The sequence below is a fragment of the Neolamprologus multifasciatus genome, chromosome 7 (assembly GCF_963576455.1).
Source record: "Neolamprologus multifasciatus chromosome 7, fNeoMul1.2, whole genome shotgun sequence".
NCBI classification, from domain to species: Eukaryota; Metazoa; Chordata; class Actinopteri; order Cichliformes; family Cichlidae; genus Neolamprologus; species Neolamprologus multifasciatus.
Window position 1 is genome coordinate 55,563,494 of NC_140445.1, and position 25,601 is coordinate 55,589,094.

General features: G+C 40.6%; 1 protein-coding gene across 5 annotated transcripts in view; it reads left to right on the forward strand.

Moving 5' to 3' along the window:
* The first annotated feature begins 5,175 nt into the window (after nucleotides 1-5,175).
* Nucleotides 5,176-25,601, forward strand: part of sema4ba (sema domain, immunoglobulin domain (Ig), transmembrane domain (TM) and short cytoplasmic domain, (semaphorin) 4Ba) — a 55,215-nt gene continuing 34,789 nt past the window's right edge. The window contains exon 1 of one of the 5 annotated variants that reach the window (XM_085169289.1): nucleotides 5,176-5,258. The gene's annotated coding sequence lies outside the window, so the exon portion shown is untranslated. The other 4 variants (XM_085169287.1, XM_085169290.1, XM_085169286.1 and 1 more) reach the window with 4 other exon arrangements.

Consider the following 25,601-nt stretch of genomic DNA (forward strand, 5'->3'; position numbering starts at 1 on the left):
AGGGACACGAAGCAACGTGAACACGGAGGTGGTCAGAAATGACAAGATCTACATGAGGTTTATGTTAAAGGAGGTGGTTTATTCACAGAGGCCACTGAGTGAAACTTGTATAAACCAATGTTCAAACTATCTGCTGATGCTCTATATAGCTTGACATACAGTAGGGCATGTGTATATGTTTTTATTTGAAATAAGCCAGAGTTAAATAGTGACGGAAATCACTTGTTTAAAGAGATGAATGTATTGCCGCTGCCTTTCTTTTGCTCTGATGTTTTTGTCCTGTAAAACATACCAGACAGGTTTGTCAGTAGAACAGAATATATACCTGTGTTATATAAGAGCATTACGTTTTTAGTTTGGGTGTCTTAGACTTGTCTCGCCTAGTATTAAAACCGTCCTGCTTACTAATCTCATAAAGAAAGTGAGGTATGTCATCGTGCACTTTTTCACCTCGGATGGCTTTGCGCGTGCAAATACTACCATTACTTTAATGCTCATGTCAGCTTGCTGTACTCTACCGCATGTGACAAAGTGGAAATATGAGAGTGCGTGTCATGATGGTTGATTACTCCTGCTGCTTCAGCAGTGGCTTCGTAGCAGACCAGCCAATCACCTTTGACCTTTTTAATTCTGAAGTGGTCTCTGGAGCCTGAGGAGCAGGGGGTGGGGATAAGGCTCCTGCTGCTAAGTGAGATCAATCAACACCATGTATCACAGTTGACCATCTCTTCCTGCATGTGTGAAATTTGAATAATTCATTGACACGTTACCCTCCGGGGGATATTCTCTTAAATTGGATTATGAAAATGGATTGCTGTATAGGCTTCGTAATAACTGTAATATTTATACATGGTCCAAAGTGGCAGTGTGCATGTTCTTTTACTCTTCAAAAAGGGACTTTTTTCAGACACAATGAGGATGCCATAATAGGAACATTAAAGTCTTCTCACATCTGGGCTTTTAATGCCATGTTTATAATGGGTTTGTCCAAAAACTTCACATTTGATTTTGTTAGAGTGCTCATCTTTTAAAATTTATGCTTGGAACCTCTGAAACAGGTCTTTGTATTCCTAAAGAACAGGATGTGCTCATGTCAAGGTCACTCCCTTGTCTTTCTGTGCTTTCATTGTGTTTTTTTTTTTTTCATTTTCCCTTTTGCAAAAAAAGAGCTTGAATCTGTTTGTAACTGTGAAACAGACTTCGCTTTGCCAAAGAGGCTTTTCATTGGAAAAGCTGGATGATTGGCTGCAGTGGCAATAATATTTCAATGCTGTTGTCCCCTCCGGTCACAAGGGGTTCGGCCAATTCGTGTTACCAAAGGTCAGGCCCATCTGGAGTGCTGTTTACATTCTGGGATACCCTCCTTTGTCAGACACCATCCATGAATAGTGTCTCACACACACTGGAAATCACACGGCCTCGTCCGAGTACAGTCTGTGTTCCAGCCAACCTACAATACTCGGTATGCGAAGAATGCTGTACGCTCCATTTTAAAACGAGGCAGACAAAAGAGCAGTTGGATTGATTTTTCCTCGTGTACTGTCACACTTATCAAGGCCTCACATACACTGCTCCTTTATAGTCTTCCTCTGTTTGGGTGCATTGTAACTGAGATAATGTTACTGTTCTAGTGAAGGTCACATCTGCAAGTTGTAATGGTGCATCTCTGCTCTGAGTTTGCTTGACTGTGATAGTGTGCACCAACAACTGTTGTTTTATCCTTTATTTTTCATGAAGATGAGGCTCGTACACAATATGTTGGTCTGATTGTTTTGTGTGGAGAAAGGATTGCACATTACAGATAGCAGATGCTCATTGTCTGTTAACATTACAAGCCGGGCTTTACTTTTAAATGAAAAGAGTCTCTGCTCTGTCATTGCTGCCTTTCAGGACAAACTGTATCATCTTTGCTTCAGTGTAAACTGGTAGCCTTCATTTGGACTTAGCTGCCAAAACATGCTGTAAAAGCCATCCTTCTGTATTAAAGTTTGCTTTGTTTTCTTTTACAGTTTGTGGAGCTCAACCAACATTAGATTCCTCAGTAAAAATAAATCTTGTGCACTAGGTTGAACTCAACGGTGACCAGAAGCCTTCTGTCTTTAGGAAAAAAATATATAGTCCAGTGTATCAAAGCTTCTTTATTCTATATATTGGTCACATGTCTGGCTGCTCATGCCTGCTAATTTAAACGGTTCTTCTTCGCTCAGTTCTTTAACAAATTATGAGGGACTTCAAACACCACAACATAAGAGTGACATGGCCCAATAACTAAAGAATTAGAAAAATGTTTTTATTCAATGTTCTTTACTTGATTTATGTGCACTTGCTTTATTTCAGCTCAGCGTGGGAGTCTCTTCTGCTGTTGTTGTGCTCAGCTCTGTTCTGCTTATTTGTGCATCATGGTGAAGCAGTCAGATATATACAGTTGAGCGTAACAGAGGAAACAGATCACGATATGATTATTCGACTTGGCGACAACTCTAAAAGAATTGAGAGTAGATTAGCACGAGTTAATCTATCTAAAACAATCCCAAATGTCTGAGTCCTTGGGAAAACACCGAGCGCAGCTGTGTGGTGTTTCTAGCTCCAATATGGCCACCAAAGCTAATCATGTGCACATAAGACAATGCTTGCAATTTCACCAAATGCATTTGGAGAAGCACTCCATGAGTGTCTGTGAGCTCAAAATAGAACCGGGTGTATTTTTGATATAAGGCGTATTAAATTGCACAGAGCGGATGATGAGGGCGGTAAGTCAGACAGAGGAAAGGAAAATCGGTTCAGTTTTCAAAGTAAAAGACTCGTGGCAGACTAAACATTCTGCCTCTGACACTCTGGGGGTTGTGATTTGACCCCATGCAAAGGACAGAAAAAAACAGAGTCAGACTTAAAATCAAAGGCATGCACGTGGTGTAATGCAGCCTGAGCATTACACCAGGTGCTGTGAAACAATGTAAGTGACAGGAAAAATAACTATTAAAATAACTAGTTGGTTGGCATATATTCGGCAGCTTTACTTTGCTAACTCAATAATGCAGATAACTGATCAGCCATGGAGGCAGTTCATTACATTTAAGCACATAGACATTGTTAAGACAACCTGCTGAAGTTTAAACTGAGCCTCAGAATGATGAAGTATGGTGATTCAAGTGACTTTCAATGTAGCATTGTTGTTGGTGCCAGATAGGCTGGTCTGAGTACTTACTGCTGATCTACTGGGATTTTACCACACAGCCATTTTTAGTGTTTACAGAGATTGGCCCAAAAAAGAGAAAATATCCAGCGAGTGGCAGTTATCTGGGAGAAAATGCTTTGTTAATGCCACAGGTCAAAGCACTAGTTATTTGGAGTTGTTAGGAAGGGAACAGTAATTCAAATAATCAGTCGTTATAATAAAGGTTAGAAGAGCATCTCTAGATGCACAAGACATGAAACTTTGAAGAAGATTTACTACAGCAGCAAAAGAACATATCGACTGCCTCTCCTTTTAGCTAGAAACAGGAAACTGTGGCTACAGTTCACAGGGTTCATCAAATTTGGACAACACAAGTTGGGAAAAATGTTGGATGATGTGATGAGTCTCAATTTCTGCTGCAACATTTGGATGGCAGGATCAGAATGGAGCAAACAGCATGAAAGCATGGATCCATCCTCCCTTGCATTAATAGTTCAGACTGCTGATGGTGGTGTAATGGTGAGGATCATTTAAATGCCGCAACCTACCTTAGTTTTGTTGCTGATCGTGTTCATCACTGTATGACCACACAGTGTACACGTCTTCTGATTGCCGCTTCCAGGAGGATAATTTTCCACATCACAAATCTCAGATCATCTCAAAATGATTTCTTGACCATGACAGTGAGTTTTCTGTACTCAGACGGCCTCCACAGTCACTAGAATTGAGAAACTTAGGAATAAAATAAGTTGTAAAATGTGGGATGAGGTATGGCCACATGCCTGGTGTCTGATATTGCTCACTGGTGCTCAAGTTCATTGATTCTAAATGTAATTTGTAGCACTTTTATCCCACCAGGTAAAGATCTAATACATTGAGTAAAATGTGCAAAGTACAAAAGTGTCGTCATAGTGGCATCTTTTACATGTCACTTTTGGACGTCCAGTTTTGGTCCACTGAAGGGTTTGTTTTGTAACGCCAGATGACAATATTTTTTCAGCGTCTACTGAACTTTAAGTGTTGACATCCGTAGGACCTCTGTGTACGGGCTGTTTATAGTTCAAATGGAATCATTGTGGACGTCTTTTTAACGTCAAACTCATTTTAGATGCCATTTTTTATACAGCTTCTATAGGCTTTGTAGTCCCATGAGTCCAGAGGGTGGAGGACATGTTTTCTATAGGCTACCAGTTATTTTTTCTGTAGCTTTATTCACACCTTTGTATATGTCTCCATTTATCATCTGTGACTGAGACAATCAAATGTTATTGGAAAATGATCTGGAACAATATGCCACCTTCTGAAATGGTACTAGATCATAACAGTTACGTGTAAAGGAATGCAGTGATCAGCAGACATCTCCAACATGGTGCGGGCTCTTGACGCTAAAACAAAAGTAAGCAGCTGCATGGTGGATTTTGGAGCAGAAATGTTGATCATGTTGATATTTGTAAATAAAAAAATGTCCACATGACGTCCAAAAAGTTCAAATTTTGAAAGGTCAATATCATATTGACATCCAGGTTGGGTCATGGTTGGACGTTCAAACTGTGAACCTAGTTTATTCAACATCATATAGATGTCCAGGATTGGTCATGGGCCGACGGAGCCAATATAGACATGAGCAGCGTGTCTTTCCGACGTCCAATGTTTAATGGGTATGCACCAGATTTGCTTGTCAGTAGGGCTCAAACTGTCCTTACAGTTAATACTCAGGTAGACCTGATTTACAAATGATGTATGATTATTATATCTTTTTCTTTTTATGATTTTATTCACTTGAACAAATTGCTTATAGTTTCGTAAACAGTTAATATGATATTTATTTCAAACTGAGTCATAACAGATGTCACTTTAGGGAGAGCTGCAGTCCATTTGCATAATGTGTTACAGTCTGTTTGCTTTACCGACTGCTGTGCCACCTCATACATTAAACAGCTGAAATGGAATTATTATCATTATTAGTGCTAATAGTAAACTATATATTTTTTTCTCCACAGTAATCACATTAAGGGAATGGGTTGGAATCCATCTGTTAATTACCAAAAATATTTGGGTCTCCAGCTTGTTTCACCTCCAACTGGTAAGTTTGTTTTTATTCTGTCTGGTGCTCAGCAGGGAGCATATGGTGGGTTTATTAGAGCTTGTGCTGGAAATATACTTTCGACCTACAGAAATTAATGAGATCTGGCTACCCGCTACATGCCAAACATGAACACTAAAACACTCAGCTAAGGATCCCAAAGGCTCTTCAAAGATGTTTTAATTACCAAAAAAATTCATCTGTACACACATCATGGGATACTAAATATGTTGGACTTTTAGTAAGACGGGGAATTGTTGCACTCCAAGGCATAATTATTTTTTTAGAACACACAATTAATCCACCAATTCAGAAAAAAACATGCAGAATAATAAATAATATAAATGAAAATTGTCAGTCAAAACATTTAATTTGAAATGCTTCTTACTTTTCAAAAGACTGATTTAAAGTGGAATAACAAGAATTTAAGAGCTGCCACAATTCCTCCTCCTTTCCACTTTCCTCTTAATGACTTTCCTTCTACCTGGCGTGGAAAGCATTGTTATTAACTGTTGAAGGATTGGATGTATATTGTTAGTTGACCAGTGTATGTCCTGACAACATGTACATAGTTGTGGGAGCTTTGTTTGTGTTTGTTCAGGAAAAGTGGGAGCTCTTGGTTCTGACTAACCATTATTGTCAAGTGCATTGTTGTCCGTGCCAGTGGTCTGCGGTGTACCAGTGCGTAGGTGGTTAACAGCTGTCCGCTGCGGTAGGTGACCCGTAGTGCTCTCGTTATGGTCGCGCCTGCCTCCCAGATGTGCTCAGAGCATCGGCATAATCATGCAGTTGTTTCTGACAAATTTGTTGCGACACATAAGTTTTCATCATCGCGAGCAGTCCAAACACTTTTACCTATCCACTCACAACTGCCCCGAGGAATCTCAGTTGACCTTTTTCCGGGGATGAATATCAGCATGCTTTGGGAGCAGTGGCAAGCAACTGCTGGTCACGCAATTCAATTACCACATAGAATAGACATTGTGTAGGCTTCCATGAGCTGGACACACACACTCACACACACACACTCTGTGCCCCAAAGGGATGATCCACATTAGAGTGTACATCATATTATATCCATTCTGACAACAAATCCTGGTGAAGGTACACAATTAAGAGCAGCTGAGTTAATGATTAAATAGGTCTTATGCTAACCACCAAGGGCATTTCACAGTTACCAGATCATAAATATTAAATTTGGACTTGGGCACGCGAAGAAAAGAGCTCAACAGTAACAGGGAGCTTTTGCTGCTACGAGGAGCACCTCCCTTCCTCTGTCCACTCCTCTCCCACCCTTCCACAGAGGCAGCCTATGATGTAATGCTCCTGCTGCTGATAGAGCAACCCCCTCTCCTGCTTTTTTTATATATTTATTTTTACCCCTCCCCTTCCGATTTGCTACTGCTGCCGTTGCACTCGCTGGTAGTGATAGTGGCGGTGGATGCGTGCGTGCGGTGCCGGTTCAACTGCATCCTTGTGCAGGGATCCCTGCAGAGCTTTCTTTTCTCTGTCACCACTTGAATGAGAGCCACTCCTACTAAGCACTGCAAGACCTTGTCCTCTGCTGATGAAAGGTAATTCGTCTGGCATCATGACAGAAGAAATTCACGGGGAAAAGAGGGGAAAGAGAGGAGGAGAGTGCGTGAAATAGGGAGTGATATACAGTACAGAGGGTTGACTGACTGTCCAGTTAGCTGCTGAGTAAATTGGTCTAGTTGCTGAAAGCTTCTTCTCGCCACAGTGCTGGATGTCATGGCAATTGCTCCCTCAGTGTGCGTGCATGTACTGTATGGTGTTGGTTTCCATGGTAAAGATGAGACGGATCCCCGTGCTGGCTCAGAGGTAATTCAGCATGTGTCGTGGAAAGCTATAATTACCTTTATTTTGAAATGATTTCTCATCTCCTGTGCAGAATTTTCCCTCAGGTTCTTTTTCTTTTTTTATGGATTTAAATATTTTTTAAAGATCACAGCTTTGTTACACTTTCTCTTATAAAAAAGAAGATTTGCATGTGATAATAATTTTGTACTTCCTTGGAATATTTGACCCATTTTGACTTGTCCGCTCAAAAAAAGAAAAAAATAATAACTGGGCGTGTACAATGACAGCCATGTAGCTGATACGAGCAAAGCAGTGGGCGTTATCTGCATGCAGATTTTTAACTGCTTCAGAAATGAGCAGCAGTTTGCAGAGCGTTGTGGTTACAGTGCTTCATCAAACACTTTTTTGATCGGCATGTGTACTTCCAGCACAGCATCACAGTTGGACGGTTCTAGATGGATAGTAGTTGATTATTTTCAGGAGTTGTTTAACCTTAACTCTTTCACTATATCAAATGCTAACTTAATATTTCATATTTCGTCTGCCCCACATGTAGATGGCCTTATAACTAATTCATCTTGAGGGTTTTCCCTGTGTTTGAGTCATCACTCTTTTCCTCTTCCTTTTTCTCTATCTACTCATCTCACTGGGTCATTTCCCTGAGTACACAGTGCATTAGTGGTATAACATTTCTCTTTTGTAGTAATTGGCTTAATGAACTAACACGTCTCTGAAGCACAATCTCATTAGCTCTTTGGGATCATGATTTATTCTGGATTGCAATTTCTGCTTGGATTAGATAAAGAGTAACCATGCTTTTCAAGGTTATTTTATGGTTATTGCACTGGGTAGAAGTCATTTGTAATTGAAGGTGGTTGGACAGAGTATATTATTCATGAGAGCAGGCATACTGTATGCATGCTGTGACTAGGTTAAAACTGAAAGCAACAGTCCCACTTTCCATTTTCACCTCCAACAGTATCACCACCTTAAAGACAAGGTGACATCGACAGAAAAGCAGAATTTTAAAACATACTTAATTACGTTTGAGGGTAGGATGCGGTATGAAAAAGTTCCGGGGACAGGTCCATAAACATCAAAAAGTCTTTCCCGATTTAAATGTGGAAGATTTCCAATTCAAGGTCATCTTCTTGGATCCAGACAGATTCCAGCACAAAAGCTCTTTATAAATGAACACTTAAACTGTGTGCTCATCAGCTCTTGTTTCAAGCTCAAATTTCATGTTTAGGATCACTTTTAGGTGGTAATGAAAGATGGCTCTCTGGCTACAACCAAGCAGTTTTTAGCAGAGGAATTTTCAATCCGAGGAGGATGAACAGCATTGTTTTTTTTAAATTCAGTAAATCACTCCATGAACTTGTACAATGTTATGTTTTCACTCAGGCAGTCAGTCCAGACTCTCTCTAATGTCCAGGTGCTTTTGAGGGAAAGATCTGAACAGTGGTGGTGGCCAGAAGCCTTCTGATAAAGATAAAAAACAAAAGCAAAAAAGCTGCTCTGAAAAACGATCCAGAGCTGTGCCAGAAGAGGATCTTGAATGTGAGATTGTGCAAATTTAAATTGGGTATAGGTTTTGACTTTTACGGACTTACTGACCTCTTGTACAATTTTATCATCAAGGCAATGGACTATGTTGAACAATGTGCTGCTAATTTCTGTGTAATGAGAATATCATCTTTTATTACAAAGAAAAGAACAAAAACTGGGGTCAGCAGTGTTACATTTGCAGGAAATGGCAGACCATGGTTAGTGTTTTTGAAAGGAAGAAGGCTGCAAAGGAAATTGAAAGTTTGGACAACACCTGTCATGACAGGATGCCTTTTGATTTTAATTAAACCTTTATTTAATCAGAAAAAACCCTAATAAGATTAATAATCTTTTTCACAAATGTTCTGGCCTGAGATAGATAGCGCTATCTGAGATGGTGGAAGAAACAAGAGCTTCCGAAGAAAATACAACAAGAACATATAAAACTTCACTCAGGGTTCAAACCCAGGATCTTCTTGTTGTGATGCATTAATGCTAACCACCAAGCAACCATGCTGCTGCAATGGCAATCAAGTGGCTTGTTTAAAAAGTTTTCCCTCATTTTTTTCCAAGCCATCCAGTGCAGTGGACTGGTTCCTCTGTCGGGCCATTTTTGGCCACATGGACACATTTTTTATACCCCTGTTTCATTGGAATTAGAACTTGTAAAGAGACAGTTGAGTTCATTTGGGCATCTGACCAAGATACCTCCTGGATGCTTCTTGGATAAGGTGTTTTGGGTGTGTTTCACTAGGAGAAGGCCTCAGGACAGACCCAGGACACACTGAAGAGATTGCATCTTTTGGCTGGCTTGAGAAGACCTTGGTGTATCCCCTGGAAGATTTGAAGGTGGTATCCAGAACACCTCATGTATTTAATATGGGGAAAAATGAATGCAGTTTGTTTGCAGTCTTTCAGAAATATGTGTATATCTTTTTTTTTTGTTAATTAATTCATTATATACTTTTTGATATACTGTCCCCATCAAAACTTTAAGACCTCTTGAAAAATGGCAAAAACTCATATGTTGCATGGTTGGATCTTAACAGGGTTCCAAGTAGAGCTTCAACATGCAATAAGAAGAAATAGGAGTGAGACAAAACATTTTTGAGCATGCAATTTATTGAAAACAACTCTTAAACTGAAAGAAGCTGTTTTACAGCTGATCAAAAGTTCTAGGACCACACCTCCAAAAAACCCTGTAAACCCCCCCAAAACAGAAATCAAAGTTTCAGACATGAACTCAGTAATGAGTATCTCCGCTATTATTGTTGATCACTTCAAAAATTTGTTGCAGCATGCTTGATGCATATGTTTCCTTGAGGTGAGTGGGAACATTTCTCCAAGTGGTGAAGACGGCAGCACGAAGGGCATCTATTGTCTGAAACGGTTGTACATTTTTGTAAACTTACCTTGCCATCCATCCCCAAAGGTTCCCGATTGGATTTAGACCAGGGAATACGCAGGATGGTCCAAAAGAGTGGAAGAAGTCCCTTGTCCTGTGGGCATTGTGTACTGTAGCGTTGTCCTACTGAAAAACCCAGTCATTACCACACAGACGAGGGCCTTCAGTCATGAGGGAGGCTCTCTGCAACATCTTGACAAAGCCAGCAGCCGTTTGACGCCCCTGCTCCTGCTGAAGCTCCATAGTTCCACTGAAGGAAAAAGCACCCCAGACCATTATGGCACTCCCTCCACTGTGATGTGTAGAAAACATCTCACGTGGGATCTGCTTGTCATGCCAGTAATGTTGGAAACCATCAGGGTTAATTTTTTTTCTCATCAGAGAATAAATTTTTTTTCCACCTTTCAATGTCCCATGTTTGGTGCTCTCTTGTAAAGTCCAAATGGTCAGTTCTGTGGCGTTCAAGGAGATGAGGCCTTTGAAGACACTTTTGGTTTTTAAAGCCCTTCAGTCTCAGATGCCCCATGATGGTTATGGGGCTGCAGTCGGCAATAGTAACTTTGGGTTGAGGATCGTCCAGTGTCTTGACCAACAGCCAATTGGATTCTCTGGCTCAGTGCTGGTGAAATTTTTTGGGGTCTTCCACTTGACTTTTTTGTTCCATTCCAAATGACTGTCTTACTGCCTCCCACCTCAGCAGTGATGGCGTGCTGTGAGAGACCCTGCTTATGCAGTTCAACAACCACTTCAAAAAGGGAACGTTTTTTTGCCTTTGCTATCAGAATGTCATGACAATGTGACTATCTGGCAGAAAAGGAGAGTGAATCCACATTTTTGGACAGATTTGGCCTTTAAAGGCATGTGGTCCTAAACTTTTTATCAGCTGCAGCACAGCCTGTTTTAATATATCTGTAATAATAAAAATATATCTTTGTACATCTGTATATACGAATTTCAGTTGCTTGTGTATATAGGACTTCCTTCTATATTTTATATTCCCCTTGCTATAAGAGCTGTGTAACACCCAAATTTCTAATTCGTGGGATAATAAAGGTTTATTCTATTCTATTCTCTATTCTAAAATGTTTTGTCTCACTCTCATTTCTTCTTGCTGCATGTTGAAGCTCTACTTCTCCCTTGCAACATATGAGTTTTTGACATTTTTCAAGTGGTCTTAAACTTTTGATCAGGACTGTATTAAAAAACTTAAAACTGTATAAATGTAATTAAAAAGTAAATAATGTTTTAATTTGCAGTCCAGAATGCAAAGATGTTCGATTTACTATCATTTAAATCATTTCCTATAAGTAAGAGTAAAAGAAAAAAGCAAAAATCTCATGCGAGAAGCTCAAACCTTTTTAATTTTTTTTGTTTTTGCTTGAAAAAATGTTAAAATTGTATCAAAATATATGCGTTTAAACTTCTGTCAACCCATCTGACTGTGTTGCAGTCTTAATACCGCAATATATTGATATCTAAACTCAAGAAAGATCTGTAAAAATGACCATGTATTTTGTATTTTATCAGTCAGAATCAGAATCCTTTTTTGCCATTACATATCAGATGTTCAAGGTGTAGATGTACAAGCAGCATTTAGAATAATAGCTAATAATAAAAACAAATCTAAAATACCACCGATACAACTATACAAATGCACAAGTGAATTAAATAAGATTAATACATACAATAAAAGATACCAAATCACGTTAAAAGAGCTGTTTTAACAGTCTGATATTTCTGGCTGTCCTGATTATTGATTTACAGCATCGCCTACAATCACTTAGTATAACCACTTATATTAAAAGAACATCTAGCTCAGTATAAATAATCCAGAAAAATCACTGACTGTGCAAAAGGTCATATTTCCCACCAGTTTACTCTATGACATGAGTTGTGATAACTCGTGGCTGCTAAATCAAATTTCTGGCTGTGTCAAGAGCAGATTATCCTCCCTCAATTGTAGGACATGGTTGTTACTGTATGTGGTAGTGGGAGGGGGTGTATGTGTGGGGGAGGGAGACCTGAGGTGGAAAATACAGGAAAGTTGAGCCGCTGCCACGGATATGTTGGGCCACCTGAGGAGCATTCGAGCTGTTCCTCTTGCTCTGTTGGATTTGAAACTGACCCAGTTGCTCTGGAGGTGCGCCCGTTTGCCCCGCTTTAACAAACTGTTTCTTTTTAAAAAGATAAAGATTGGAAAATGATTAGCGGAGGAAACGGCCACATGTTGTGACAAAGGTCATAATGTGGGAAGTTACACGTAGATTGCGGTGATTGGTTAACCGTGTGACCGTTAATACTGGGAACCTTTGGTAGCGGTTTCAGACAAGTGAGTAATGCATAAGATGGTGACACAGGGGAAATAACCATGTATGCAACTTTAATGACCAGGGTGAGTCACACGGGCCGCTCGAAAGCTTTTTCTCTATCAAACACACACGCACGCACCAGGTTTGTTCACTGGCATCACCTCCTGCCAGAGGGCACTCATCCCACAAACCCTCTCTGCTGGTGAGTTTCATGTGAGAGGTGGTGGAGTCATGCCTTTAGTCGTGTCATACTGAGCCATCACAGCTTCAGTTTTTTTTCTCCCCAAACACACAAAGCACCGGAGGAAAAATCGCAACATCCCACATTCACAGGTGTGTCTGAAGAGAGTGTGATTGATCGTATGCTGGGTATCTCCCACCATCTGACATGCTGCTCCCATCACATTGGATGTGAAAATGAATCAGTCACCTCAGCTGCGCATCAAACTGTGTCACCTTTGCTGGTATTTTTCTGTATAGTTTAACTCATATTTGCTTAAATTAAAAATATTACAAATGCAAGCATTAATTGAGTTAATTAATGCTTGCATTAATTAACTCCTTGCACAAGGATATATATATATATATATACATATACATATATATATATATATATATACATATATATGTATATATATATATATATATATATATATATGTATATGTATATATATATATATATATATATATATATATATCCTTCAAGCTTGGGTCCTCTATCAGAGACCTGGGAGCTTGAGGGTCCTGCGCAGTATCTTAGCTATATCTATACTTAGTATCTGCTGGAGCCACTCGCCTAGCTTGGGAGTCACCGCACCTAGTGCTCCAAATACCACTGGGACCACCCTCACCCTCCACATCTTCTCGAGCTCTTCTCTGAGCCCTTGGTTTTTCTCAAGTTTCTCGTGTTCCTTCTTCCTGAGGTTGCTGTCATTTGGAACCGCTATATCTATCACTACGCCCATCTTCTTCTGTTTGCCTACCACCACTATGTCCGCTTGGTTAGCCCCACCATTTTTTTCTGTCTGTATCTGGAAGTCCCACAGTATCTTAGCTCGCTCATTCTCCACCACCCTTGGGGGAAGTCACATTTTGACCTCGGGACTTCAGGCCATATTCTGCACAGGTGTTTCTGTACTATGCCGGCCACTTGGTTATGGCGTTCCATGTATGCCCTGCATGTTAGCATCTTGCTCCCTGCTGTTATGTGCTGGATTGTCTCAGGGGCATCTTTACACAGCTTGCACCTAGGGTCTTACCTGGTGTGGTAGACCACACCAGGTAAGACCCTAGGTGACCCTAGGTACCACCCTAGGTGTGGTAGACCACACCAGGTTTGGTATATGTAAAGAAATTAGAACAAGCTGAGATTTAAAGTAGAGTAGAGTTACTACTCCCCAACTGGTTGGTGAGTGGTGGCCAGAGCTTGTGGAGGGCTGTCACTGAGTGGTCTCTAGGTTTGTGGGACTGGGGCTTTAGTGGCTATCACAGTGACTGCCTGCAACCACTCACCAAGCAGTTGGAAATACACATTTTTCCATAGCAAGGAGTGGTGGCCAGGAAGTCAATGACCAACCTCTAGACCTGTGTGACTCGGGCCCAAGTTCTAGTCTGAGTCTTATGACTGTCTTTGTCATTGTGGTTTGCTTGGTCATTTCAGGCGTGGTTTTGTTCCTATGTCTTTTGTCTCTGTCATCGTGTTTAGTGTTACTCTTTATGTTTCAGTGTTAAATTGTCCTTTAGTTAGTAATGTTTGCAATTTTGTTTTTTGTTTTTGTCTTGTTTTCATTTTCTTACTGTTTTGTTTCTTTCCTTCTTTTTTCACCAATTTAGTCTCACCCGAATTTATCCACTTTCAACAACTATGATACCCTAATAGCAAACAGTAGTCCGCTAGTAGGTCTGTCATTATGCATCCATACCTTGTGCAAACTAGAAAAAAGTCATTTGAAACTCTTGTGCAGATCTCACACTTTCAGCTGTAGTAAATATGTCAGGCTTTATGCTGACAAGAAACAGTCTTGAGTGCCGTGAGTTCCTGACAGAGAGAAGGGAGCTTAGCGTTGTGTAAAGTGCAAAATGTAAATCAAACAGAAGAGTTTGGCGCTCCATAAAAGCTTCTGTTTGAGAATTGTTCTTTGTGTAAACATCATATGGGTTTAATGAATTTGGAACAAACTATTGCTGTTACCGTCAGACTGCAGTAGGATGATTTTTAACAACAAAGAGCTGTCGAACTTTGCCAGATCATCGCCTGACCTGGTGTCAAAGCTGTGCTAATATAAGTGGTATGAGGACAAACAAAGGCCTTAGCTGAGTAGTTGTGACTTTAGTAGCTTCACAACTTTGTTGACTGGAATTTTCCTTTTAGTTTGTAGCACTGAACAGATGCTTGAAGCAAGTGCCAGCCGTGGCCCTGCTGTTACTATGCAACTGCTGACAACCTGTAAGATGCACAGCAGTGTTTTCGCTAAAGGTGAAATATTTTCCAGCTCATGTTAACAACACTTTTATTGCTGAAAGTGAAGGTCTCAGGAGATCTTAGGTGCTTTCTTCTTATTGAAAAAAAAAAAGTTTGTTAAATGCTTGGCTTGAGCAGAAGCCAAGCATTTGATTGTCACAAGGTCATAAGTAGCCTCGGCATAAAAAGGTATTATTCTGACAAAATGTAGCCGCTAAGATAACGGCGTACAGTAAGGAAGAAGTTAGCCAGTTTGGTTTTTGTCTGTCACATTTTTCTATCACATGCTTTGCACAGTTACAGGGTTTCAACACATTGGATAGCACTGTGTTGACAAACACTGAAGCAGAGTTGGGGGCCGGGGTTTGTCAGCTGTCTTCAGCGCTTCTGTCAGCCTCAGTGACTCTTAAGTGCTGCTATCTGGTGTGTTCCCATTAAACTAATATGTGAAACATGAGGGCTTATCGCAGCGCTGTAATTCCTCTGCAGTTATTCATTTATATAGAATGACTTGTCAGCACTTCTGCTTGCCGTGTGTGAAACATGCAGAGGCTGGAGAATGATCAAACTTGCATTTTCAAGTGGTCTTCTGGAATCAGAAAAGCTCATTATGTGTCACATGCTTAATGTTATCGAACTTAAAACTAACCGCATGGCTCTTCTCCAAGATATCAGGGTTTATTTGCTTCATCAAACATTTCCAGCTATTTTGAGATTTTCAACAATCAGTAGATTGCTTCTGGTTAATTTATGCAAAATGCGGTCCACCGTAGTTGCTGAGTAATACGCTCTGAACAATATTTTCATTACCATATACAGTTGTGGTTTACATACTCTCATCATGGGCATGAATGTCATGGTAATTTTGTGCTTTTAATTATTTCTTTGAACTGTTCTTTTTCCAGTGTGGAATGATTGTACAGAATGCATCTTTAATGACTTCAAAAAAAAGAACTGGATGATTAATCTTTCATTTATTTTGGATTTCTCTGATCCAAACAGGCTCAAAATTATACATATACCAACACTAACATTCGTTTAAATGTCCTTTAACAAGTGGTTCTTCCCAGAATTGGTAGATCTCATTGAAACTTTGGAAGTTTCCTGGCACAGACCCAAAATTTTGAATAACATTGAGGCTGTTGCTTTGGGGCGGCCTCTTCAGAAGCTTAATGTTAGCCTGCTTTTATCCATTGCAAAACCAGTTATGATGTGTGTTTGGAGTCATTGTCCAGACGGAACGCCCAACTGTGTCTAAGTTTGAGCTGTCTACCTCCTGATCTGATGTGAAGCAGAAGAATTTGGAGGTAGTCCTTTTTCCTCATTTCATCCACTTTGTGTAATGTACCATTGTCACTGGCAGCAAAACAGCCTCAACGCATGACGCTACTACCACCGTGCTTGATAATCAAATTTAGCCTCACCCTTACTCCTCCAAACATACCTCCTGTCATTGTAGCCAAATGGCTTAAACTTTGTCTTGTCTGGCCATAAAAGTTTTGCAAATTTCAGTCGAGCTTGTAGGTGTCAGTTTTGGAGCATGGGGCTTCTTTCTTGGTTGACACTCCCTGTGACACTCACTTCACAGTGGACAGTGACACTAGTGTGACTTCAATCCCATGATGAGTCTTTGTATGTAAACAGTAAGCAGTATCAGTTTTATTGTTAACACATAAATATTAACCTAAAACCCTATGATGATGATGATAATAATAATAATAATAATAATAATAATAATAATAATAATAATAATAATAATAATAATAATAATAATACAACTGCCCTTTCAGAATATTAATAGATAAAAACAAGGAATTATTCACTCAGTTTTTCAAACTTTGTACTCCAGTGTCTTCTTTCTCTTAATATTTATGCTTAACCTAATTCCAAAAGCAGCTTATGGCCAACCATCCCTGAGTAATGTCCTCATAGCCTCCTCTGTGGTAGTTAACCATTTTGCACAGAGGAGCGTTTCTGTGTTTGCTAATTGTAACTGCAGGAGTGCAGTTTTTGTTGAAGTCATAAAGCAGACGCAATGAAAAGTGACATTTTCAGGGCACGCGCATTAACCGGGCCAGTTTGTATCTGTTTGACTGCTGCTCTATGCGTTTAGACATCTGTCAGAGAAGTCCTACGGATTGTTTGAAACTGTCCGCTGCATGGCAGTAGCAGGTGGTTTAGCTCAACAAGAGGTGTGCCACTAATCTGAGGGAGGTATCCAGTAGACGTAAGTTATAAATAGGTGAGTGAGTATCCTCGCTGCGGCCTCAGTGTGGAGTCGCTTCGTAAAGAGACACTGAGCTGAAATTCAGAGTCCCAACACCTCAAACTTGGCATCGCATCGCCCTCCTTAGCAGTTGCCTAAAGTGTATAATTAGCATATGCTATTTTCGAAACAGGCGTCCCCGTCTCAACATGCTGCTATCTTACACTTCTCTCTATTTACCCTGCAAATATTTTCGGAGCAGGCATGTAAAGTTTTTTTGGTAACACTTCGCTTCGACTAGACTTTTTAAATACTTTGATGTGTATTTATTAGCATGTTTCAAACAAACCTGAGGTATCAGCACATTAATATACATTGTAAAAATCATGATTATTATTAATATATTAAGTAAACTATTAGAGCTCTGTTCATAAAGCACAAAAAGAGGTGATTCTTTGGAGTCTGTTGTCCCCTTTACAAGTAATGAAAAGGCCTCTTCTAAGACTTTGCATCACCTCTGTCGTACTTTCAGTGTCATGGCCTGAAAACATTGCCCTTGCTACTGTTGTGTGTATTATTTTAGAACTGGTATGTGGCTCAGCTTCACATGCAGGACTCTCTTCTTCACGTGCCTCTCATGTAGCCTTAAGTTCAGTGGATCTCGGCTCTCACTGATTTACATTAAGTCCTAGGACTTTAAAATAAGCACGAAACGGTTACTGTTGGAGCATGCAAAAGGACTAATGCTGCTTTAAAGTTTTAAATATGTAGGAGGCATTGAAGAATGCTTTTGTTGCAATGCTGTGGCTACATGATAAAATTCTAGACATTTCTGTCAGATTTCTGATGATTAACTTGGAAAATGAAAAGAATGTTCCCTGCCAAGACGTAAACAAGTGAACCCTCATGCTCGAAGCTGCGTGTTAGTGACATGTTTCACAGATATACCATCCAAAGAGAAAGAAGTGATCCTTTTGATCGTCAGATTTTACTTCACGGAGGTTTAAGTCTGAAATAAAAGAAGCTGTAGCTGTGGTTGGGAGGTATTTGTTTTGAGCAGACACTGTCTCAAGATCCAAATGACTATTAGGAAGAAGTATTACTACTAATAATAAGACGGGAGAGCTGCAAAAACAGGTTTACCACATCTCAATTAACACTAGTGAGGATCTTTGTTGTTCTATTTGTTATCAAAAGTTTGTGATGGCTAGATTTTTATTCAGGAATTTAAATTTCCAAATAAAAGACTAGGAATACAGATTTATTAAAGGCTGCACATTCTTGCTTTAACTTTTCACTGATCCTGAATACAAATCATTTCATATATTTTAAGTATATATATTTAAATAAAAAAATAGTTTTTGCTGTTGTATTCTCTCTTTATGTTTTCACAGGGTTTCTTTCTGAGCTTTGGAGAGGAATAGTTCATGCTCAGTTGTTGCTTTTGCATAACATTGTAGGAATTCTCTTTGAAAGCACAGCCAAAAATGTAATGACCAGAAAATGACAGGACATTAGTGTATTTATTTGAATTTTTAAAAACAAATGATGTTGGGCAAAAATGCCAAGAACATCTTAAGTTCACACTAAAGAGGAATGTTAGGATATGCATACTAAGTAAAAAAAATATAAATCTGATGTTAATAGTTTATTGTCTATGTGGTTAATATTAGATCTGTTATGTGTCTTTTACTATTGCTTATATGTTCTTTTTGATCTTCATTGCTAACTTCCCCATGCAGGATAATGTGAGTGTTTCTATTTTACTCTGAGTCATTAAAGTAGTGCAGAAGGTTGCTGGATTAAGAAAAAAAAAAAGAAAAAAATGAGTCAACATCAGACTTGTAGAAGTGTACCTCCCTCCCTCTTGTGACTGTGTGTGGGCGGAGCTGCAGTCTGTTGAGTGGCCAGGGGGCAGGCTGTAGTAGACTCTGTGTCAGACAGAGGGAGAGTGTGGACGTACGGACTCAGAGCTGTCATCTGAGAGAGATTTAAACTTCTCTGTACCTGTGGATTTTTTTTCTTCAAACGTCCCCCCCTGAAAGAGGGACTGATCTGCCTGTGGGCCACCTAAAGGAAAGCTGTTTTAGATCTGACGTGAGTTTCTGTTTAACAGCTGACTGGGACAGAGCGTAAGTAATGCTGTTACAATGACTACCCTTGTGTTCATTAACTGCGTGGTGCCGTGGCTGCATGAATCATTGATGCGAGTGCGCTGCAGTTCTGGTTACCTGTTAAAACAATGCTAGGATAACCTATCATTTGCCTGTTGGAGAATTATGATGTTTTTATGAGTGAGCCCATGTGAGGTTAGCTTCTCTCTTTAAAAGGAAAAGTGGGTGTGAGTTGACGTGAGACAGACCACCATCCTCTCCACTAGGTCTTTATCGTAAGGTGATAGGAGGGCAATGGGGTCATTAAAAACCCACTCTGAGTGCAGCCTCATGCATGTGTGTGCAGTGCGTTCGTATTTGTGGGTCATTGTTTACATGTAGGAGATACCCATGCATTAAGTGATGTTGATCTTGGACTCATTTCCCTTAGAATAATAAGTATTTGCCTGGGTGTGTTACATTTTAACACTTTTTGGCATGTATCGGCTGTCTCCAGCGTCTTTATGCTGAGGCACAGCTCTTCAGGAGTGAGCCTGTGTCTGGGGGTTTGGGCTCCTATTTGCAGGCAGAGGCTAGGAAATGTGGGTGCAAGTACCCCGGCATCTTCTCCAAGCTACTTTTTGTAAATCAAGAAGGGTATGGAAAGTCAGATGAAAGAATAGAATCATCAGCATGCACTTTTCCAATTGAAATTGGAATCCTTTTTTGGAATTTTGTGTGATACCATATGGAAATATCAAATAATGTTGTCACTGATATGCTGCTGGCAAAACAATCTACTAATGGCAAACTGTCAGAAATGTGGTTAGCAGTCAATCAGTAGAAGGATATGGTTGATTTTCCCCTATTGGAGTGAGCTTTAGTTTTATTATGTTGCATTTAAAAATAACTTGTGTATTATATTGTCTTTTGTATTCTTACATCACGTTTATTTCATTTCCCTAATATAAAAAGGCTCAATATATATGGAAATAATGCCGTCTGACTAGAATAACTTCTGGTTGTGAACTTTGGAGGTTTCAAGCTTCCCCATAAGTTGCATATTTTACTGCAGCTGGCTGTGCGTACAATCATGTTCTCTTTTAGGTGTCAAACTCTGTATGTTTATCATTCCGCACAGTAAAGGTCATTCAAAACATCCAGGCTATTTTTTGGAGTGGACTTTTTGGAGTGGAGGGAAACTTTACCATAAAACAATCTGAATCACTGTGATCTTACAGGATACATCCTCAGGAAAACTTGATATCCTCCTTAAAAGCTTATCTGTGTTTGTCTAGCATCTATCTACCAACAGGGGACATGAGAGATAACCCTCACAAACAAGCTTGCACGCAGACACAGATTCTCAAGCGATCAACAAACACCCAGCAGAACGGGAATAAATGCGAGCTTTCATGAATTTTCAAGAATGGCGGATTATTCCACAAGAGGGTGGAATATAATCAACAGTGCTATCACATTTGTGGCAGGGATTGTCTTTTTTTCTGGCCCGCTATATGGAGATTGGTCTGTCTGCTGTAGGAGAAAAGCTTGTCTGTGCTGACCTTGGCCTGCTGTTTCTTTTGGTTTGATCCACAAAGAAAACAGCTGGCAGTTGCATTCTGGATGCCGGCGGCCTCGACAATGAGCTGCCTGTATGATGCTGTCAGAGAGGCTTTGGCTCGTTGGTAAAGGATGGTGCCTGTTATATCAATAGCTAAAATCCAGACCTCACAAAAAAGTTAAATTTATGACATGGTGGTTGTTGCTTGTAGTGAGAGCCTGCCTTGACCTGAACGCTGCTGAAACATTCCTCTGCAGACTGAAAGTGTGTTCGAGGCGCTGCTGTGCTGCATCGAGTCTGCTCAAAGTAGTGTAAGCAAGGCGGAACTGTGGGCTGTCAATGGTAGCAGCTCAAAGCAATAAGCAACCTGTTGCTGATTACTAAATCTGTATTGTGGAGAACAGACAATGAAGAAATTAATCATACTGCATCACACTGTTTTACCACAGCTAATCCTCCGTGCTGGCCCCACGTTCACATTTCTAGTTTGTCAGCACATCCCAGGGGTATTTTCTCAGCTTTAGGCCGCTCTCATCCTCCTTCATCTGTTTATATTGTCAGGTTGACTCTTGCCAACATAAAGTATGCATATGCGTGTCTGCTATGTACAGCATTTGTACTATATGTTGGTTCTCAGCAGTTGCGAAAAATATTTTTAAGAGATGTGTTCAGCCAAAATGTTGCCCAATGACATCCCTTATCTATACTTACTGCACTAGCCTCAGGTATTCTTTTGCATTCATGGTGTTACTTACAGAGATGTTCCTGCAAATGAGCCCTCAAGTAAAATAAATAAAATAGACAGTGAAGATTTTGGTAACTTTAGGTCAAGTTACACGATTCTCATCAGCAGGTGGAGTTTACTTAGCGGTCAGGAAATCTCAGATTATTCAGTTTCTTTTCCTGAGTGTCGGCAATCGTCTGTAATGCCTTAACAGTTCAAACTAGTCTCGCTGCAAAGTCCATGTACTAGCTGTTCTGGACTTTTTAATCACATCACATGTCCTTTAGATGTTGTGATTTTGTCTGACTTCCTTTACGTTTTTCTAAGTGTTGTTGAAAACAAGACAAAAAAGGGTTTATAGCTGGGGTACAGAAGGGAAGGGCCAGCCACTTGTAACCTTAAGGTTAAACACAGGCCTTCAGGGAGTCCTATTACTGTGTACTCACTGATGGGAACTCTGCAAACATGCATTCTGGGAGCACAGCGGGCTTCTCTGTTTATTCCCAGTCTAGTGCTGTGCCATGGTGTGGGAAATGACTGTGGACATGGAACATGGCCAGATCAGTGCTCTCGCGTCAGCGTCTCCTAGACCCACACATGTGCCTTTTTAACCCTCATGTAACACGCATCGAAAAAACGTCACATCCACAGGAAGTACTGCGGGACCTCGTCTTGTACTACACACAATCATTTGAAACAGCTTTACAAAACTATGTGGAGTACAGTGGGGCAAAAAAGTATTTAGTCAGCCACCGATTGTGCAAGTTCCCCCACTTAAAATGATGACAGAGGTCAGTAATTTGCACCAGAGGTACACTTCAACTGTGAGAGACAGAATGTGAAAAAAAAATCCATGAATTCACATGGTAGGATTTGTAAAGAATTTATTTGTAAATCAGGGTGGAAAATAAGTATTTGGTCACCTCAAACAAGGAAAATCCCTGGCTCTCACAGACCTGTAACGTCTTCTGTAAGAAGCTTTTCTGTCCCCCACTCGTTACCTGTATGAATGGCACCTGTTTGACCTCATCATCTGTATAAAAGACACCTGTCCACAGCCTCAACCAGTCAGACTCCAAACTCCGCCATGGCCAAGACCAAAGAGCTTTCGAAGGACACCAGGAAAAGAATTGTAGACCTGCACCAGACTGGGAAGAGTGAATCTACAATAGGCAAGCAGCTTGGTGTGAAAAAATCAACTGTGGGAGCAATCATCAGAAAATGGAAGACATACAAGACCACTGATAATCTCCCTCGATCTGGGGCTCCACGCAAGATCTCATCCCGTGGGGTCAAAATGATCATGAGAACGGTGAGCAAAGATCCCAGAACCACACGGGGGGACCTGGTGAATGACCTGCAGAGAGCTGGGACCAAAGTAACAAAGGTCACCATCAGTAACACACTACAACGGCAGGGAATCAAATCCCGCAGTGCCAGACGTGTTCCGCTGCTGAAGCCAGTGCATGTCCAGGCCCGTCTGAAGTTTGCCAGAGAGCACATGGATGATACAGCAGAGGATTGGGAGAATGTCATGTGGTCAGATGAAACCAAAGTAGAACTTTTTGGTATAAACTCAACTCGTCGTGTTTGGAGGAAGAAGAATACTGAGTTGCATCCCAAGAACACCATACCTACTGTGAAGCATGGGGGTGGAAACATCATGCTATGGGGCTGTTTTTCTGCCAAGGGGACAGGACGACTGATCCGTGTTAAGGACCGAATGAATGGGGCCAAGTATCGTGAGATTTTGAGCCAAAACCTCCTTCCATCAGTGAGAACTTTGAAGATGAAACGAGGCTGAGTCTTCCAACATGACAATGATTCAAAACACACCGCCCGGGCAACAAAGGAGTGGCTCCGTAAGAAGCATTTGAAAGTCCTGGAGTGGCCTAGCCAGTCTCCAGACCTCAACCCCATAGAAAATCTGTGGCGGGAGTTGAAAGTCCGTGTTGCTCGGCGACAGCCCCAAAACATCACTGCTCTTGAGAAGATCTGCATGGAGGAATGGGCCAAAATACCAGCTACTGTGTGTGCAAACCTGGTAAAGACCTATAGTAAACGTTTGACCTCTGTTATTGCCAACAAAGGTTATGTTACAAAGTATTGAGTTGTATTTTTGTTATTGACCAAATACTTATTTTCCACCCTGATTTACGAATAAATTCTTTACAAATCCTACCATGTGAATTCATGGATTTTTTTTTCACATTCTGTCTCTCACAGTTGAAGTGTACCTCTGGTGCAAATTACTGACCTCTGTCATCATTTTAAGTGGGGGAACTTGCACAATCGGTGGCTGACTAAATACTTTTTTGCCCCACTGTATGTTTACACACGTGTCAGCATTTCCTACTTGCTGGTGTGAGAGTTGCAAAATTCCCATTTCATGGTATATTTCTGTCACTCGTCACCTCGCACCTGTTCCTCGTGCATGTTTCATTATAAAGCTGTATTTTAAAACTTAAAGCTATAAAAAGAACGCATCGACTATTGGATCACATACAGGAAATGTACATCATGTCACTGTTAGTGGTTGAATTTGTCTGTGTCCATCCTGATGTGAGTGCGGGAGTAGCTCTGATGATTGAATCAGCCTCCAGCCGAGCCTTGTTTGGCAGCTTGTCCCTCCCCCGTAGCCGTGATTTGATATCTCTAAGCATTCCAGGTTATGCCCTTTACTCTGCTAATGGTGCCACTGACCCTTAAAGACATTCCTGCCGCAGCTCTCCAATCACACGTCTGATTGCCCCTCCTTGTAAACATGCTGTCTTTTAACATTGTGATTACTTACTTTACAGAGACATATTCGATGGACATTGGCTGAAACACCTAACTGACATAGTTGCTCTTCTCTAACCTTGGACACAAATAGTACAATGTAGCCCACTGCAAAAGGCACTCTCGCCTCTCATGTGTCATGTTGCACAGAGCTCAAATATTACACACTTTACCTTGTTGTAAATCTGTTGATCAATTTTTATGAGAGTGCAGGTGTGGTTTTAGTTAGCTAACTCTTATGTGAATATGTAGGCCCTGCTTGGTTGTTTTGAGGTGTCTGAAAGTCCTTTGCCCTAAAAAATGTTGACTTTAACTTTATGAAGCATATGAACAGTTGTGGGTTGCTAATTAAATAGATCATCGATCTTCAGTCTTTATTGCCAATTATGTTGAAATTGGCTCTTGAGTGTGACCTTTCAGAATACTTTCTGCTTTCATATATTGAAATGACGATGAGTCATCTGAGCCAGTTGGATGGTTGCACAGTTGTATCAAATCTACTTCTGTATTTCTTTGGTTTTTTTTTAAAAAAACAAAAAAAACAGAAGGCCTTTTATAGATTGATCCTGTTTTCTGACACAGTAACGTGATCTCTTTCCCTCTCTACGCCTGCGGTCCGAGAGATGGAAACAGGAATGGAGCAAAGGGGTTAAATGCAACAGAGCCCACAGGACAGCAGTAGACTAAAAGCTTCCTGTGGCAGAGCAGAGTGTAAGCCGGACCTGGCAGACAGGCTGGCAGGGCAGATGTTTTAGGTGAGAGGCACAGTAGATAGCTCTGGTTGAATAATTCATCAGATCGGATTGAAGATGAGATATATTAAGACAGAGTACACAGACCATCCTATGGCCTCTTTCAGCACTTTTTGTGCAGCATGAGTGGCTGCAGGGCTCAGATCCCCCTGCATCTCTGCTTTCTTTCTGGCAGTTATCCACTAGAGTCCGGGCAGTGCAGGAGACAGTTATAGATGTGCTGGCTCTAGGTCTAGAGAGGCCTCCAGACATCTGGAGGGGTTGAAGCTGTTCGGCATGCAGGTGCAGTTCAAGCTCACAGCAACTAACACTGCTGATGACTTCTTCTGTGGTCACTGGGTCTTATTGGGGCATAAAAATACATAAAGAAATACTTTTTTCAGTGATTGGATTGCTTAAACTCTAAAAAATCAGTACCCTGACTAAATCTAAACAATCCTGCACAGAGCTCAGTTTATCAGGTATCTGCATATTAAACTGTTTCAAGTATTAAAATGTCTTCTGGCCTCGCCTTTTTGTCCACTTCTCTTTCTGGTTTGTTTGTGATCCAAGCAAAACAAGGCTGTTTATCCTGTCCCAGCTCATGCATCAAATCACTGACTTTACATCTTATAGTTTATAAATAATGAGATGAATCACTTGCTTGGCTCATGGTAACGTCAGAGACCAGCTACAGAGC